Source organism: Epinephelus lanceolatus, chromosome 4 (genome assembly GCF_041903045.1).
Source record: "Epinephelus lanceolatus isolate andai-2023 chromosome 4, ASM4190304v1, whole genome shotgun sequence".
Classification (NCBI taxonomy): domain Eukaryota; kingdom Metazoa; phylum Chordata; class Actinopteri; order Perciformes; family Serranidae; genus Epinephelus; species Epinephelus lanceolatus.
In genome coordinates this window covers 13149908-13166814 of record NC_135737.1, presented here as the reverse complement: position 1 = coordinate 13166814, position 16907 = coordinate 13149908, and the positions used below count along the sequence as shown (strand labels likewise).

Genomic DNA, 16907 nt, shown 5'->3' with positions numbered 1-16907 from the left:
TGGGCAAGTGTGTAAATGATGCCATAGCGCATGACTATTAGAAATGCGCACCTGGTAGAGGGGCTCAGTCAACACATACGCAATTTGCACGCTAGCATGGCGAAAACAAGAAATCAAGGCGAGGGCACATTAGAGACACGTCCTACGTGGTCTGTTTTCAACACGTTGAGGGAGGGGGGTGCACCGTTTCTGGAAGTGCTGCAATACCAGGTCGATGCGTGGAGTGGACGGGGCAAGCCCCTTTTCCATCTCCCTCTTCCAAAAAGCAATTTAATATATGGTCCTCGGGTAGGGGACGTATCAGATATTAAACTGATAAGAACAGATACTACACTTGATCTTAGCCAAAAGGCCGAGAAGCGATACTGACTGCTGAGTGAAGTGGGAGACTCAGTCTCCTCATTGTGACTCTAGCTCGCGGGTTCAATATGATTTCGATCGCTACAAAAACACACGGCAGACTGTGAACGTGAAGTTCGATGTTTTATGACTGATGGGCAACACAAATATGCATCCGATCGCAGACTTTTATTACAAAAGGTTATGGGAGTTAACGCGGGCCGAAAAGTGATACTGCCAATGGGTCAGCGGAAAAGGAGGGAGTCACAGCACGGTCTCCCGCGCCGACTGGTCGTAATCTGCTGTGTTTTTTTCGGCATGTTGTCAACCTTCAGAAGATTTCAAAACATAGAGTGCATCCATCATAAATATCTGCAAACTAAAGTAAACAATTTAAGATTTGTCTCTACTCGTTGACTGTCTTTATATTAACAACGGAGAGCCGCTGCCACTGTGACTTGACGCGTTTCACTGAAAAATGCCCCACTTTTAATACGGTGGGCGGGGGCATCAGTTGCAACCCACATATTATTCTAAATGACTGAGTGTGAGGATATAACAATATCATAGGAGCTTCTTTTGCTTCTTCAGTAGTGGCACAGATGTGAAGTGATGCGGTACCGACTTGCACTGACACAACGGGCAAGGGCAAAGCCTGTGATTGAGTGTGAAATGGCGTTTGATGCACGCGGTTCTCTAGTGCCATATGCTGCCACAGCTGTTGGTTGCATTAAACAAGCACATCAGGGGAGAGCGCGAACGCAGTCCCCCACTACCAGAAATTATGCAGTCGAGATTCCCACATTTGGGGAATTCGCAGAGGTCAGCTCAATCGGAGTGCAGTGACCGAGCCTCGCCCTGGGTGAACCACCTTCTTGATCATGGTATCTCCCCTGCCAGGTAAGTATGACTTGTACACCTCACACACAGGGGCCTCATTCACGGTCATACGATGATAGGTGATGGTGCTGGCAATGTATAGCAATGACCAGTCCAGAACCACACACTATAAAGGCTCTGATAATCTACAGGACGCTAATATACAAGAGACACTTTTGTAGTGAGACTGAACAAAACTTGTTCACATTTTACTTGAGAGAAATGGGCACATATCTCATCACGCCATGCTGTATATCCATAGTAAAAGCTAAGCTAACATGGCCAGGCTGTCCATTGATCGCCAATAAATGAGGCAAAAACCTAAGTGAGTTCACACCAGACAAAGATAAATGACACTGCAATCAAGTGTTGTTTGATCTGCATTTAAAAGAAAAAAGTCAGCGGAAAGACTAAAAAACAGGCCTGTCTCCTCACATTAGAGACACGGCGTGATCCGCCCGCTGCTGCCACCTATTGGTCTGGAGTGTGAACAACACTTTGTTAAAAATATATCCACATGCTTCTCTGTTTGAAACTAAAGGAAAGAAGAAAATAATATTATAAATAAAAGCGCAACCATATGAAGAGTGTTTGCCTTTCTTTTGACATATCGGCACAGACCCGACTGTGGCAAACAGCGGCAGAAATTATGCAGAGTGGATTTTCACGTTGGGGGAATGGATCTATTCATCTGACTGAACTGGCAGCTAGTGGTCTCACTCAACAGGTACCGGTTCAATTCATTTTACAGTGAGATGCATGTAACAGGTCCTCAAAAGGAAAGTGCCAGACAGTGGCAAAAAGTTCAAACACGGCCAAAGTTCCAAAAAGAGAAGTTGGGCAAGTGTGTAAATGATGCCATAGCGCATGACTATTAGAAATGCGCACCTGGTAGAGGGGCTCAGTCAACACATACGCAATTTGCACGCTAGCATGGCGAAAACAAGAAATCAAGGCGAGGGCACATTAGAGACACGTCCTACGTGGTCTGTTTTCAACACGTTGAGGGAGGGGGGTGCACCGTTTCTGGAAGTGCTGCAATACCAGGTCGATGCGTGGAGTGGACGGGGCAAGCCCCTTTTCCATCTCCCTGTTCCAAAAAGCAATTTAATATATGGTCCCCGGGTAGGGGACGTATCAGATATTAAACTGATAAGAACAGATACTACACTTGATCTTAGCCAAAAGGCCGAGAAGCGATACTGACTGCTGAGTGAAGTGGGAGACTCAGTCTCCTCATTGTGACTCTAGCTCGCGGGTTCAATATGATTTCGATCGCTACAAAAACACACGGCAGACTGTGAACGTGAAGTTCGATGTTTTATGACTGATGGGCAACACAAATATGCATCCGATCGCAGACTTTTATTACAAAAGGTTATGGGAGTTAACGCGGGCCGAAAAGTGATACTGCCAATGGGTCAGCGGAAAAGGAGGGAGTCACAGCACGGTCTCTCGCGCCGACTGGTCGTAATCTGCTGTGTTTTTTTCGGCATGTTGTCAACCTTCAGAAGATTTCAAAACATAGAGTGCATCCATCATAAATATCTGCAAACTAAAGTAAACAATTTAAGATTTGTCTCTACTCGTTGACTGTCTTTATATTAACAACGGAGAGCCGCTGCCACTGTGACTTGACGCGTTTCACTGAAAAATGCCCCACTTTTAATACAGTGGGCGGGGGCATCAGTTGCAACCCACATATTATTCTAAATGACTGAGTGTGAGGATATAACAATATCATAGGAGCTTCTTTTGCTTCTTCAGTAGTGGCACAGATGTGAAGTGATGCGGTACCGACTTGCACTGACACAACGGGCAAGGGCAAAGCCTGTGATTGAGCGTGAAATGGCGTTTGATGCACGCGGTTCTCTAGTGCCATATGCTGCCACAGCTGTTGGTTGCATTAAACAAGCACATCAGGGGAAAGCGCGAACGCAGTCCCCCACTACCAGAAATTATGCAGTCGAGATTCCCACATTTGGGGAATTCGCAGAGGTCAGCTCAATCGGAGTGCAGTGACCGAGCCTCGCCCTGGGTGAACCACCTTCTTGATCATGGTATCTCCCCTGCCAGGTAAGTATGACTTGTACACCTCACACACAGGGGCCTCATTCACGGTCATACGATGATAGGTGATGGTGCTGGCAATGTATAGCAATGACCAGTCCAGAACCACACACTATAAAGGCTCTGATAATCTACAGGACGCTAATATACAAGAGACACTTTTGTAGTGAGACTGAACAAAACTTGTTCACATTTTACTTGAGAGAAATGGGCACATATCTCATCACGCCATGCTGTATATCCATAGTAAAAGCTAAGCTAACATGGCCAGGCTGTCCATTGATCGCCAATAAATGAGGCAAAAACCTAAGTGAGTTCACACCAGACAAAGATAAATGACACTGCAATCAAGTGTTGTTTGATCTGCATTTAAAAGAAAAAAGTCAGCGGAAAGACTAAAAAACAGGCCTGTCTCCTCACATTAGAGACACGGCGTGATCCGCCCGCTGCTGCCACCTATTGGTCTGGAGTGTGAACAACACTTTGTTAAAAATATATCCACATGCTTCTCTGTTTGAAACTAAAGGAAAGAAGAAAATAATATTATAAATAAAAGCGCAACCATATGAAGAGTGTTTGCCTTTCTTTTGACATATCTGCACAGACCCGACTGTGGCAAACAGCGGCAGAAATTATGCAGAGTGGATTTTCACGTTGGGGGAATGGATCTATTCATCTGACTGAACTGGCAGCTAGTGGTCTCACTCAACAGGTACCGGTTCAATTCATTTTACAGTGAGATGCATGTAACAGGTCCTCAAAAGGAAAGTGCCAGACAGTGGCGAAAAGTTCAAACACGGCCAAAGTTCCAAAAAGAGAAGTTGGGCAAGTGTGTAAATGATGCCATAGCGCATGACTATTAGAAATGCGCACCTGGTAGAGGGGCTCAGTCAACACATACGCAATTTGCACGCTAGCATGGCGAAAACAAGAAATCAAGGCGAGGGCACATTAGAGACACGTCCTACGTGGTCTGTTTTCAACACGTTGAGGGAGGGGGGTGCACCGTTTCTGGAAGTGCTGCAATACCAGGTCAATGCGTGGAGTGGACGGGGCAAGCCCCTTTTCCATCTCCCTGTTCCAAAAAGCAATTTAATATATGGTCCCCAGGTAGGGGACGTATCGGATATTAAACTGATAAGAACAGATACTACACTTGATCTTTGCCAAAAGACCGAGAAGCGATACTGACTGCTGAGTGAAGTGGGAGACTCAGTCTCCTCATTGAGACTCTAGCTCGCGGGTTCAATATGATTTCGATCGCTACAAAAACACACGGCAGACTGTGAACGTGAAGTTCGATGTTTTATGACTGATGGGCAACACAAATATGCATCCGATCGCAGACTTTTATTACAAAAGGTTATGGGAGTTAACGCGGGCCGAAAAGTGATACTGCCAATGGGTCAGCGGAAAAGGAGGGAGTCACAGCACGGTCTCTCGCGCCGACTGGTCGTAATCTGCTGTGTTTTTTTCGGCATGTTGTCAACCTTCAGAAGATTTCAAAACATAGAGTGCATCCATCATAAATATCTGCAAACTAAAGTAAACAATTTAAGATTTGTCTCTACTCGTTGACTGTCTTTATATTAACAACGGAGAGCCGCTGCCACTGTGACTTGACGCGTTTCACTGAAAAATGCCCCACTTTTAATACGGTGGGCGGGGGCATCAGTTGCAACCCACATATTATTCTAAATGACTGAGTGTGAGGATATAACAATATCATAGGAGCTTCTTTTGCTTCTTCAGTAGTGGCACAGATGTGAAGTGATGCGGTACCGACTTGCACTGACACAACGGGCAAGGGCAAAGCCTGTGATTGAGCGTGAAATGGCGTTTGATGCACGCGGTTCTCTAGTGCCATATGCTGCCACAGCTGTTGGTTGCATTAAACAAGCACATCAGGGGAGAGCACGAACGCAGTCCCCCACTACCAGAAATTATGCAGTCGAGATTCCCACATTTGGGGAATTCGCAGAGGTCAGCTCAATCGGAGTGCAGTGACCGAGCCTCGCCCTGGGTGAACCACCTTCTTGATCATGGTATCTCCCCTGCCAGGTAAGTATGACTTGTACACCTCACACACAGGGGCCTCATTCACGGTCATACGATGATAGGTGATGGTGCTGGCAATGTATAGCAATGACCAGTCCAGAACCACACACTATAAAGGCTCTGATAATCTACAGGACGCTAATATACAAGAGACACTTTTGTAGTGAGACTGAACAAAACTTGTTCACATTTTACTTGAGAGAAATGGGCACATATCTCATCACGCCATGCTGTATATCCATAGTAAAAGCTAAGCTAACATGGCCAGGCTGTCCATTGATCGCCAATAAATGAGGCAAAAACCTAAGTGAGTTCACACCAGACAAAGATAAATGACACTGCAATCAAGTGTTGTTTGATCTGCATTTAAAAGAAAAAAGTCAGCGGAAAGACTAAAAAACAGGCCTGTCTCCTCACATTAGAGACACGGCGTGATCCGCCCGCTGCTGCCACCTATTGGTCTGGAGTGTGAACAACACTTTGTTAAAAATATATCCACATGCTTCTCTGTTTGAAACTAAAGGAAAGAAGAAAATAATATTATAAATAAAAGCGCAACCATATGAAGAGTTTTTGCCTTTCTTTTGACATATCGGCACAGACCCGACTGTGGCAAACAGCGGCAGAAATTATGCAGAGTGGATTTTCACGTTGGGGGAATGGATCTATTCATCTGACTGAACTGGCAGCTAGTGGTCTCACTCAACAGGTACTGGTTCAATTCATTTTACATTGAGATGCATGTAACAGGTCCTCAAAAGGAAAGTGCCAGACAGTGGCGAAAAGTTCAAACACGGCCAAAGTTCCAAAAAGAGAAGTTGGGCAAGTGTGTAAATGATGCCATAGCGCATGACTATTAGAAATGCGCACCTGGTAGAGGGGCTCAGTCAACACATACGCAATTTGCACGCTAGCATGGCGAAAACAAGAAATCAAGGCGAGGGCACATTAGAGACACGTCCTACGTGGTCTGTTTTCAACACGTTGAGGGAGGGGGGTGCACCGTTTCTGGAAGTGCTGCAATACCAGGTCGATGCGTGGAGTAGACGGGGCAAGCCCCTTTTCCATCTCCCTCTTCCAAAAAGCAATTTAATATATGGTCCCCGGGTAGGGGACGTATCAGATATTAAACTGATAAGAACAGATACTACACTTGATCTTAGCCAAAAGGCCGAGAAGCGATACTGACTGCTGAGTGAAGTGGGAGACTCAGTCTCCTCATTGTGACTCTAGCTCGCGGGTTCAATATGATTTCGATCGCTACAAAAACACACGGCAGACTGTGAACGTGAAGTTCGATGTTTTATGACTGATGGGCAACACAAATATGCATCCGATCGCAGACTTTTATTACAAAAGGTTATGGGAGTTAACGCGGGCCGAAAAGTGATACTGCCAATGGGTCAGCGGAAAAGGAGGGAGTCACAGCACGGTCTCCCGCGCCGACTGGTCGTAATCTGCTGTGTTTTTTTCGGCATGTTGTCAACCTTCAGAAGATTTCAAAACATAGAGTGCATCCATCATAAATATCTGCAAACTAAAGTAAACAATTTAAGATTTGTCTCTACTCGTTGACTGTCTTTATATTAACAACGGAGAGCCGCTGCCACTGTGACTTGACGCGTTTCACTGAAAAATGCCCCACTTTTAATACGGTGGGCGGGGGCATCAGTTGCAACCCACATATTATTCTAAATGACTGAGTGTGAGGATATAACAATATCATAGGAGCTTCTTTTGCTTCTTCAGTAGTGGCACAGATGTGAAGTGATGCGGTACCGACTTGCACTGACACAACGGGCAAGGGCAAAGCCTGTGATTGAGCGTGAAATGGCGTTTGATGCACGCGGTTCTCTAGTGCCATATGCTGCCACAGCTGTTGGTTGCATTAAACAAGCACATCAGGGGAGAGCGCGAACGCAGTCCCCCACTACCAGAAATTATGCAGTCGAGATTCCCACATTTGGGGAATTCGCAGAGGTCAGCTCAATCGGAGTGCAGTGACCGAGCCTCGCCCTGGGTGAACCACCTTCTTGATCATGGTATCTCCCCTGCCAGGTAAGTATGACTTGTACACCTCACACACAGGGGCCTCATTCACGGTCATACGATGATAGGTGATGGTGCTGGCAATGTATAGCAATGACCAGTCCAGAACCACACACTATAAAGGCTCTGATAATCTACAGGACGCTAATATACAAGAGACACTTTTGTAGTGAGACTGAACAAAACTTGTTCACATTTTACTTGAGAGAAATGGGCACATATCTCATCACGCCATGCTGTATATCCATAGTAAAAGCTAAGCTAACATGGCCAGGCTGTCCATTGATCGCCAATAAATGAGGCAAAAACCTAAGTGAGTTCACACCAGACAAAGATAAATGACACTGCAATCAAGTGTTGTTTGATCTGCATTTAAAAGAAAAAAGTAAGCGGAAAGACTAAAAAACAGGCCTGTCTCCTCACATTAGAGACACGGCGTGATCCGCCCGCTGCTGCCACCTATTGGTCTGGAGTGTGAACAACACTTTGTTAAAAATATATCCACATGCTTCTCTGTTTGAAACTAAAGGAAAGAAGAAAATAATATTATAAATAAAAGCGCAACCATATGAAGAGTTTTTGCCTTTCTTTTGACATATCGGCACAGACCCGACTGTGGCAAACAGCGGCAGAAATTATGCAGAGTGGATTTTCACGTTGGGGGAATGGATCTATTCATCTGACTGAACTGGCAGCTAGTGGTCTCACTCAACAGGTACTGGTTCAATTCATTTTACAGTGAGATGCATGTAACAGGTCCTCAAAAGGAAAGTGCCAGACAGTGGCGAAAAGTTCAAACACGGCCAAAGTTCCAAAAAGAGAAGTTGGGCAAGTGTGTAAATGATGCCATAGCGCATGACTATTAGAAATGCGCACCTGGTAGAGGGGCTCAGTCAACACATACGCAATTTGCACGCTAGCATGGCGAAAACAAGAAATCAAGGCGAGGGCACATTAGAGACACGTCCTACGTGGTCTGTTTTCAACACGTTGAGGGAGGGGGGTGCACCGTTTCTGGAAGTGCTGCAATACCAGGTCGATGCGTGGAGTGGACGGGGCAAGCCCCTTTTCCATCTCCCTCTTCCAAAAAGCAATTTAATATATGGTCCTCGGGTAGGGGACGTATCAGATATTAAACTGATAAGAACAGATACTACACTTGATCTTAGCCAAAAGGCCGAGAAGCGATACTGACTGCTGAGTGAAGTGGGAGACTCAGTCTCCTCATTGTGACTCTAGCTCGCGGGTTCAATATGATTTCGATCGCTACAAAAACACACGGCAGACTGTGAACGTGAAGTTCGATGTTTTATGACTGATGGGCAACACAAATATGCATCCGATCGCAGACTTTTATTACAAAAGGTTATGGGAGTTAACGCGGGCCGAAAAGTGATACTGCCAATGGGTCAGCGGAAAAGGAGGGAGTCACAGCACGGTCTCCCGCGCCGACTGGTCGTAATCTGCTGTGTTTTTTTCGGCATGTTGTCAACCTTCAGAAGATTTCAAAACATAGAGTGCATCCATCATAAATATCTGCAAACTAAAGTAAACAATTTAAGATTTGTCTCTACTCGTTGACTGTCTTTATATTAACAACGGAGAGCCGCTGCCACTGTGACTTGACGCGTTTCACTGAAAAATGCCCCACTTTTAATACGGTGGGCGGGGGCATCAGTTGCAACCCACATATTATTCTAAATGACTGAGTGTGAGGATATAACAATATCATAGGAGCTTCTTTTGCTTCTTCAGTAGTGGCACAGATGTGAAGTGATGCGGTACCGACTTGCACTGACACAACGGGCAAGGGCAAAGCCTGTGATTGAGTGTGAAATGGCGTTTGATGCACGCGGTTCTCTAGTGCCATATGCTGCCACAGCTGTTGGTTGCATTAAACAAGCACATCAGGGGAGAGCGCGAACGCAGTCCCCCACTACCAGAAATTATGCAGTCGAGATTCCCACATTTGGGGAATTCGCAGAGGTCAGCTCAATCGGAGTGCAGTGACCGAGCCTCGCCCTGGGTGAACCACCTTCTTGATCATGGTATCTCCCCTGCCAGGTAAGTATGACTTGTACACCTCACACACAGGGGCCTCATTCACGGTCATACGATGATAGGTGATGGTGCTGGCAATGTATAGCAATGACCAGTCCAGAACCACACACTATAAAGGCTCTGATAATCTACAGGACGCTAATATACAAGAGACACTTTTGTAGTGAGACTGAACAAAACTTGTTCACATTTTACTTGAGAGAAATGGGCACATATCTCATCACGCCATGCTGTATATCCATAGTAAAAGCTAAGCTAACATGGCCAGGCTGTCCATTGATCGCCAATAAATGAGGCAAAAACCTAAGTGAGTTCACACCAGACAAAGATAAATGACACTGCAATCAAGTGTTGTTTGATCTGCATTTAAAAGAAAAAAGTCAGCGGAAAGACTAAAAAACAGGCCTGTCTCCTCACATTAGAGACACGGCGTGATCCGCCCGCTGCTGCCACCTATTGGTCTGGAGTGTGAACAACACTTTGTTAAAAATATATCCACATGCTTCTCTGTTTGAAACTAAAGGAAAGAAGAAAATAATATTATAAATAAAAGCGCAACCATATGAAGAGTGTTTGCCTTTCTTTTGACATATCGGCACAGACCCGACTGTGGCAAACAGCGGCAGAAATTATGCAGAGTGGATTTTCACGTTGGGGGAATGGATCTATTCATCTGACTGAACTGGCAGCTAGTGGTCTCACTCAACAGGTACCGGTTCAATTCATTTTACAGTGAGATGCATGTAACAGGTCCTCAAAAGGAAAGTGCCAGACAGTGGCAAAAAGTTCAAACACGGCCAAAGTTCCAAAAAGAGAAGTTGGGCAAGTGTGTAAATGATGCCATAGCGCATGACTATTAGAAATGCGCACCTGGTAGAGGGGCTCAGTCAACACATACGCAATTTGCACGCTAGCATGGCGAAAACAAGAAATCAAGGCGAGGGCACATTAGAGACACGTCCTACGTGGTCTGTTTTCAACACGTTGAGGGAGGGGGGTGCACCGTTTCTGGAAGTGCTGCAATACCAGGTCGATGCGTGGAGTAGACGGGGCAAGCCCCTTTTCCATCTCCCTCTTCCAAAAAGCAATTTAATATATGGTCCCCGGGTAGGGGACGTATCAGATATTAAACTGATAAGAACAGATACTACACTTGATCTTAGCCAAAAGGCCGAGAAGCGATACTGACTGCTGAGTGAAGTGGGAGACTCAGTCTCCTCATTGTGACTCTAGCTCGCGGGTTCAATATGATTTCGATCGCTACAAAAACACACGGCAGACTGTGAACGTGAAGTTCGATGTTTTATGACTGATGGGCAACACAAATATGCATCCGATCGCAGACTTTTATTACAAAAGGTTATGGGAGTTAACGCGGGCCGAAAAGTGATACTGCCAATGGGTCAGCGGAAAAGGAGGGAGTCACAGCACGGTCTCCCGCGCCGACTGGTCGTAATCTGCTGTGTTTTTTTCGGCATGTTGTCAACCTTCAGAAGATTTCAAAACATAGAGTGCATCCATCATAAATATCTGCAAACTAAAGTAAACAATTTAAGATTTGTCTCTACTCGTTGACTGTCTTTATATTAACAACGGAGAGCCGCTGCCACTGTGACTTGACGCGTTTCACTGAAAAATGCCCCACTTTTAATACGGTGGGCGGGGGCATCAGTTGCAACCCACATATTATTCTAAATGACTGAGTGTGAGGATATAACAATATCATAGGAGCTTCTTTTGCTTCTTCAGTAGTGGCACAGATGTGAAGTGATGCGGTACCGACTTGCACTGACACAACGGGCAAGGGCAAAGCCTGTGATTGAGCGTGAAATGGCGTTTGATGCACGCGGTTCTCTAGTGCCATATGCTGCCACAGCTGTTGGTTGCATTAAACAAGCACATCAGGGGAGAGCGCGAACGCAGTCCCCCACTACCAGAAATTATGCAGTCGAGATTCCCACATTTGGGGAATTCGCAGAGGTCAGCTCAATCGGAGTGCAGTGACCGAGCCTCGCCCTGGGTGAACCACCTTCTTGATCATGGTATCTCCCCTGCCAGGTAAGTATGACTTGTACACCTCACACACAGGGGCCTCATTCACGGTCATACGATGATAGGTGATGGTGCTGGCAATGTATAGCAATGACCAGTCCAGAACCACACACTATAAAGGCTCTGATAATCTACAGGACGCTAATATACAAGAGACACTTTTGTAGTGAGACTGAACAAAACTTGTTCACATTTTACTTGAGAGAAATGGGCACATATCTCATCACGCCATGCTGTATATCCATAGTAAAAGCTAAGCTAACATGGCCAGGCTGTCCATTGATCGCCAATAAATGAGGCAAAAACCTAAGTGAGTTCACACCAGACAAAGATAAATGACACTGCAATCAAGTGTTGTTTGATCTGCATTTAAAAGAAAAAAGTAAGCGGAAAGACTAAAAAACAGGCCTGTCTCCTCACATTAGAGACACGGCGTGATCCGCCCGCTGCTGCCACCTATTGGTCTGGAGTGTGAACAACACTTTGTTAAAAATATATCCACATGCTTCTCTGTTTGAAACTAAAGGAAAGAAGAAAATAATATTATAAATAAAAGCGCAACCATATGAAGAGTTTTTGCCTTTCTTTTGACATATCGGCACAGACCCGACTGTGGCAAACAGCGGCAGAAATTATGCAGAGTGGATTTTCACGTTGGGGGAATGGATCTATTCATCTGACTGAACTGGCAGCTAGTGGTCTCACTCAACAGGTACTGGTTCAATTCATTTTACAGTGAGATGCATGTAACAGGTCCTCAAAAGGAAAGTGCCAGACAGTGGCGAAAAGTTCAAACACGGCCAAAGTTCCAAAAAGAGAAGTTGGGCAAGTGTGTAAATGATGCCATAGCGCATGACTATTAGAAATGCGCACCTGGTAGAGGGGCTCAGTCAACACATACGCAATTTGCACGCTAGCATGGCGAAAACAAGAAATCAAGGCGAGGGCACATTAGAGACACGTCCTACGTGGTCTGTTTTCAACACGTTGAGGGAGGGGGGTGCACCGTTTCTGGAAGTGCTGCAATACCAGGTCGATGCGTGGAGTGGACGGGGCAAGCCCCTTTTCCATCTCCCTCTTCCAAAAAGCAATTTAATATATGGTCCTCGGGTAGGGGACGTATCAGATATTAAACTGATAAGAACAGATACTACACTTGATCTTAGCCAAAAGGCCGAGAAGCGATACTGACTGCTGAGTGAAGTGGGAGACTCAGTCTCCTCATTGTGACTCTAGCTCGCGGGTTCAATATGATTTCGATCGCTACAAAAACACACGGCAGACTGTGAACGTGAAGTTCGATGTTTTATGACTGATGGGCAACACAAATATGCATCCGATCGCAGACTTTTATTACAAAAGGTTATGGGAGTTAACGCGGGCCGAAAAGTGATACTGCCAATGGGTCAGCGGAAAAGGAGGGAGTCACAGCACGGTCTCCCGCGCCGACTGGTCGTAATCTGCTGTGTTTTTTTCGGCATGTTGTCAACCTTCAGAAGATTTCAAAACATAGAGTGCATCCATCATAAATATCTGCAAACTAAAGTAAACAATTTAAGATTTGTCTCTACTCGTTGACTGTCTTTATATTAACAACGGAGAGCCGCTGCCACTGTGACTTGACGCGTTTCACTGAAAAATGCCCCACTTTTAATACGGTGGGCGGGGGCATCAGTTGCAACCCACATATTATTCTAAATGACTGAGTGTGAGGATATAACAATATCATAGGAGCTTCTTTTGCTTCTTCAGTAGTGGCACAGATGTGAAGTGATGCGGTACCGACTTGCACTGACACAACGGGCAAGGGCAAAGCCTGTGATTGAGTGTGAAATGGCGTTTGATGCACGCGGTTCTCTAGTGCCATATGCTGCCACAGCTGTTGGTTGCATTAAACAAGCACATCAGGGGAGAGCGCGAACGCAGTCCCCCACTACCAGAAATTATGCAGTCGAGATTCCCACATTTGGGGAATTCGCAGAGGTCAGCTCAATCGGAGTGCAGTGACCGAGCCTCGCCCTGGGTGAACCACCTTCTTGATCATGGTATCTCCCCTGCCAGGTAAGTATGACTTGTACACCTCACACACAGGGGCCTCATTCACGGTCATACGATGATAGGTGATGGTGCTGGCAATGTATAGCAATGACCAGTCCAGAACCACACACTATAAAGGCTCTGATAATCTACAGGACGCTAATATACAAGAGACACTTTTGTAGTGAGACTGAACAAAACTTGTTCACATTTTACTTGAGAGAAATGGGCACATATCTCATCACGCCATGCTGTATATCCATAGTAAAAGCTAAGCTAACATGGCCAGGCTGTCCATTGATCGCCAATAAATGAGGCAAAAACCTAAGTGAGTTCACACCAGACAAAGATAAATGACACTGCAATCAAGTGTTGTTTGATCTGCATTTAAAAGAAAAAAGTCAGCGGAAAGACTAAAAAACAGGCCTGTCTCCTCACATTAGAGACACGGCGTGATCCGCCCGCTGCTGCCACCTATTGGTCTGGAGTGTGAACAACACTTTGTTAAAAATATATCCACATGCTTCTCTGTTTGAAACTAAAGGAAAGAAGAAAATAATATTATAAATAAAAGCGCAACCATATGAAGAGTGTTTGCCTTTCTTTTGACATATCGGCACAGACCCGACTGTGGCAAACAGCGGCAGAAATTATGCAGAGTGGATTTTCACGTTGGGGGAATGGATCTATTCATCTGACTGAACTGGCAGCTAGTGGTCTCACTCAACAGGTACCGGTTCAATTCATTTTACAGTGAGATGCATGTAACAGGTCCTCAAAAGGAAAGTGCCAGACAGTGGCAAAAAGTTCAAACACGGCCAAAGTTCCAAAAAGAGAAGTTGGGCAAGTGTGTAAATGATGCCATAGCGCATGACTATTAGAAATGCGCACCTGGTAGAGGGGCTCAGTCAACACATACGCAATTTGCACGCTAGCATGGCGAAAACAAGAAATCAAGGCGAGGGCACATTAGAGACACGTCCTACGTGGTCTGTTTTCAACACGTTGAGGGAGGGGGGTGCACCGTTTCTGGAAGTGCTGCAATACCAGGTCGATGCGTGGAGTGGACGGGGCAAGCCCCTTTTCCATCTCCCTGTTCCAAAAAGCAATTTAATATATGGTCCCCGGGTAGGGGACGTATCAGATATTAAACTGATAAGAACAGATACTACACTTGATCTTAGCCAAAAGGCCGAGAAGCGATACTGACTGCTGAGTGAAGTGGGAGACTCAGTCTCCTCATTGTGACTCTAGCTCGCGGGTTCAATATGATTTCGATCGCTACAAAAACACACGGCAGACTGTGAACGTGAAGTTCGATGTTTTATGACTGATGGGCAACACAAATATGCATCCGATCGCAGACTTTTATTACAAAAGGTTATGGGAGTTAACGCGGGCCGAAAAGTGATACTGCCAATGGGTCAGCGGAAAAGGAGGGAGTCACAGCACGGTCTCTCGCGCCGACTGGTCGTAATCTGCTGTGTTTTTTTCGGCATGTTGTCAACCTTCAGAAGATTTCAAAACATAGAGTGCATCCATCATAAATATCTGCAAACTAAAGTAAACAATTTAAGATTTGTCTCTACTCGTTGACTGTCTTTATATTAACAACGGAGAGCCGCTGCCACTGTGACTTGACGCGTTTCACTGAAAAATGCCCCACTTTTAATACGGTGGGCGGGGGCATCAGTTGCAACCCACATATTATTCTAAATGACTGAGTGTGAGGATATAACAATATCATAGGAGCTTCTTTTGCTTCTTCAGTAGTGGCACAGATGTGAAGTGATGCGGTACCGACTTGCACTGACACAACGGGCAAGGGCAAAGCCTGTGATTGAGCGTGAAATGGCGTTTGATGCACGCGGTTCTCTAGTGCCATATGCTGCCACAGCTGTTGGTTGCATTAAACAAGCACATCAGGGGAAAGCGCGAACGCAGTCCCCCACTACCAGAAATTATGCAGTCCAGATTCCCACATTTGGGGAATTCGCAGAGGTCAGCTCAATCGGAGTGCAGTGACCGAGCCTCGCCCTGGGTGAACCACCTTCTTGATCATGGTATCTCCCCTGCCAGGTAAGTATGACTTGTACACCTCACACACAGGGGCCTCATTCACGGTCATACGATGATAGGTGATGGTGCTGGCAATGTATAGCAATGACCAGTCCAGAACCACACACTATAAAGGCTCTGATAATCTACAGGACGCTAATATACAAGAGACACTTTTGTAGTGAGACTGAACAAAACTTGTTCACATTTTACTTGAGAGAAATGGGCACATATCTCATCACGCCATGCTGTATATCCATAGTAAAAGCTAAGCTAACATGGCCAGGCTGTCCATTGATCGCCAATAAATGAGGCAAAAACCTAAGTGAGTTCACACCAGACAAAGATAAATGACACTGCAATCAAGTGTTGTTTGATCTGCATTTAAAAGAAAAAAGTCAGCGGAAAGACTAAAAAACAGGCCTGTCTCCTCACATTAGAGACACGGCGTGATCCGCCCGCTGCTGCCACCTATTGGTCTGGAGTGTGAACAACACTTTGTTAAAAATATATCCACATGCTTCTCTGTTTGAAACTAAAGGAAAGAAGAAAATAATATTATAAATAAAAGCGCAACCATATGAAGAGTTTTTGCCTTTCTTTTGACATATCGGCACAGACCCGACTGTGGCAAACAGCGGCAGAAATTATGCAGAGTGGATTTTCACGTTGGGGGAATGGATCTATTCATCTGACTGAACTGGCAGCTAGTGGTCTCACTCAACAGGTACTGGTTCAATTCATTTTACAGTGAGATGCATGTAACAGGTCCTCAAAAGGAAAGTGCCAGACAGTGGCGAAAAGTTCAAACACGGCCAAAGTTCCAAAAAGAGAAGTTGGGCAAGTGTGTAAATGATGCCATAGCGCATGACTATTAGAAATGCGCACCTGGTAGAGGGGCTCAGTCAACACATACGCAATTTGCACGCTAGCAAGGCGAAAACAAGAAATCAAGGCGAGGGCACATTAGAGACACGTCCTACGTGGTCTGTTTTCAACACGTTGAGGGAGGGGGGTGCACCGTTTCTGGAAGTGCTGCAATACCAGGTCGATGCGTGGAGTGGACGGGGCAAGCCCCTTTTCCATCTCCCTCTTCCAAAAAGCAATTTAATATATGGTCCCCGGGTAGGGGACGTATCGGATATTAAACTGATAAGAACAGATACTACACTTGATCTTAGCCAAAAGGCCGAGAAGCGATACTGACTGCTGAGTGAAGTGGGAGACTCAGTCTCCTCATTGTGACTCTAGCTCGCGGGTTCAATATGATTTCGATCGCTACAAAAACACACGGCAGACTGTGA

The 16907-nt window shown here is 45.5% G+C and overlaps 17 non-coding genes across 17 annotated transcripts; all 17 read right to left on the bottom strand.

Annotated features, from left to right (window-relative positions):
* Positions 1-173: 173 nt before the first annotated feature.
* Positions 174-364, bottom strand: LOC144463283 (U2 spliceosomal RNA). The gene has a single exon (XR_013491424.1). It is a non-coding gene; the product is annotated as a U2 spliceosomal RNA (small nuclear RNA).
* A 719-nt stretch (positions 365-1083) lies between these two features.
* LOC144463003 (U1 spliceosomal RNA) lies at positions 1084-1247 on the bottom strand. Its single transcript, XR_013491145.1, has one exon. It is a non-coding gene; the product is annotated as a U1 spliceosomal RNA (small nuclear RNA).
* A 981-nt stretch (positions 1248-2228) lies between these two features.
* Positions 2229-2419, bottom strand: LOC144463197 (U2 spliceosomal RNA). Its single transcript, XR_013491337.1, has one exon. It is a non-coding gene; the product is annotated as a U2 spliceosomal RNA (small nuclear RNA).
* Positions 2420-3138: 719 nt separating this feature from the next.
* LOC144463139 (U1 spliceosomal RNA) lies at positions 3139-3302 on the bottom strand. The gene has a single exon (XR_013491281.1). It is a non-coding gene; the product is annotated as a U1 spliceosomal RNA (small nuclear RNA).
* Positions 3303-4283: 981 nt separating this feature from the next.
* LOC144462889 (U2 spliceosomal RNA) lies at positions 4284-4474 on the bottom strand. The gene has a single exon (XR_013491053.1). It is a non-coding gene; the product is annotated as a U2 spliceosomal RNA (small nuclear RNA).
* A 719-nt stretch (positions 4475-5193) lies between these two features.
* Positions 5194-5357, bottom strand: LOC144463048 (U1 spliceosomal RNA). Its single transcript, XR_013491190.1, has one exon. It is a non-coding gene; the product is annotated as a U1 spliceosomal RNA (small nuclear RNA).
* Positions 5358-6338: 981 nt separating this feature from the next.
* On the bottom strand, positions 6339-6529 carry LOC144463202 (U2 spliceosomal RNA). The gene has a single exon (XR_013491343.1). It is a non-coding gene; the product is annotated as a U2 spliceosomal RNA (small nuclear RNA).
* A 719-nt stretch (positions 6530-7248) lies between these two features.
* LOC144463001 (U1 spliceosomal RNA) lies at positions 7249-7412 on the bottom strand. Its single transcript, XR_013491144.1, has one exon. It is a non-coding gene; the product is annotated as a U1 spliceosomal RNA (small nuclear RNA).
* Positions 7413-8393: 981 nt separating this feature from the next.
* On the bottom strand, positions 8394-8584 carry LOC144463282 (U2 spliceosomal RNA). The gene has a single exon (XR_013491423.1). It is a non-coding gene; the product is annotated as a U2 spliceosomal RNA (small nuclear RNA).
* A 719-nt stretch (positions 8585-9303) lies between these two features.
* Positions 9304-9467, bottom strand: LOC144463000 (U1 spliceosomal RNA). The gene has a single exon (XR_013491143.1). It is a non-coding gene; the product is annotated as a U1 spliceosomal RNA (small nuclear RNA).
* Positions 9468-10448: 981 nt separating this feature from the next.
* Positions 10449-10639, bottom strand: LOC144463201 (U2 spliceosomal RNA). Its single transcript, XR_013491342.1, has one exon. It is a non-coding gene; the product is annotated as a U2 spliceosomal RNA (small nuclear RNA).
* A 719-nt stretch (positions 10640-11358) lies between these two features.
* On the bottom strand, positions 11359-11522 carry LOC144462998 (U1 spliceosomal RNA). The gene has a single exon (XR_013491141.1). It is a non-coding gene; the product is annotated as a U1 spliceosomal RNA (small nuclear RNA).
* A 981-nt stretch (positions 11523-12503) lies between these two features.
* On the bottom strand, positions 12504-12694 carry LOC144463281 (U2 spliceosomal RNA). The gene has a single exon (XR_013491422.1). It is a non-coding gene; the product is annotated as a U2 spliceosomal RNA (small nuclear RNA).
* Positions 12695-13413: 719 nt separating this feature from the next.
* LOC144462997 (U1 spliceosomal RNA) lies at positions 13414-13577 on the bottom strand. The gene has a single exon (XR_013491140.1). It is a non-coding gene; the product is annotated as a U1 spliceosomal RNA (small nuclear RNA).
* Positions 13578-14558: 981 nt separating this feature from the next.
* LOC144463196 (U2 spliceosomal RNA) lies at positions 14559-14749 on the bottom strand. Its single transcript, XR_013491336.1, has one exon. It is a non-coding gene; the product is annotated as a U2 spliceosomal RNA (small nuclear RNA).
* A 719-nt stretch (positions 14750-15468) lies between these two features.
* On the bottom strand, positions 15469-15632 carry LOC144463075 (U1 spliceosomal RNA). Its single transcript, XR_013491217.1, has one exon. It is a non-coding gene; the product is annotated as a U1 spliceosomal RNA (small nuclear RNA).
* A 981-nt stretch (positions 15633-16613) lies between these two features.
* LOC144463352 (U2 spliceosomal RNA) lies at positions 16614-16804 on the bottom strand. The gene has a single exon (XR_013491493.1). It is a non-coding gene; the product is annotated as a U2 spliceosomal RNA (small nuclear RNA).
* Between the last annotated feature and the right edge of the window lie 103 nt (positions 16805-16907).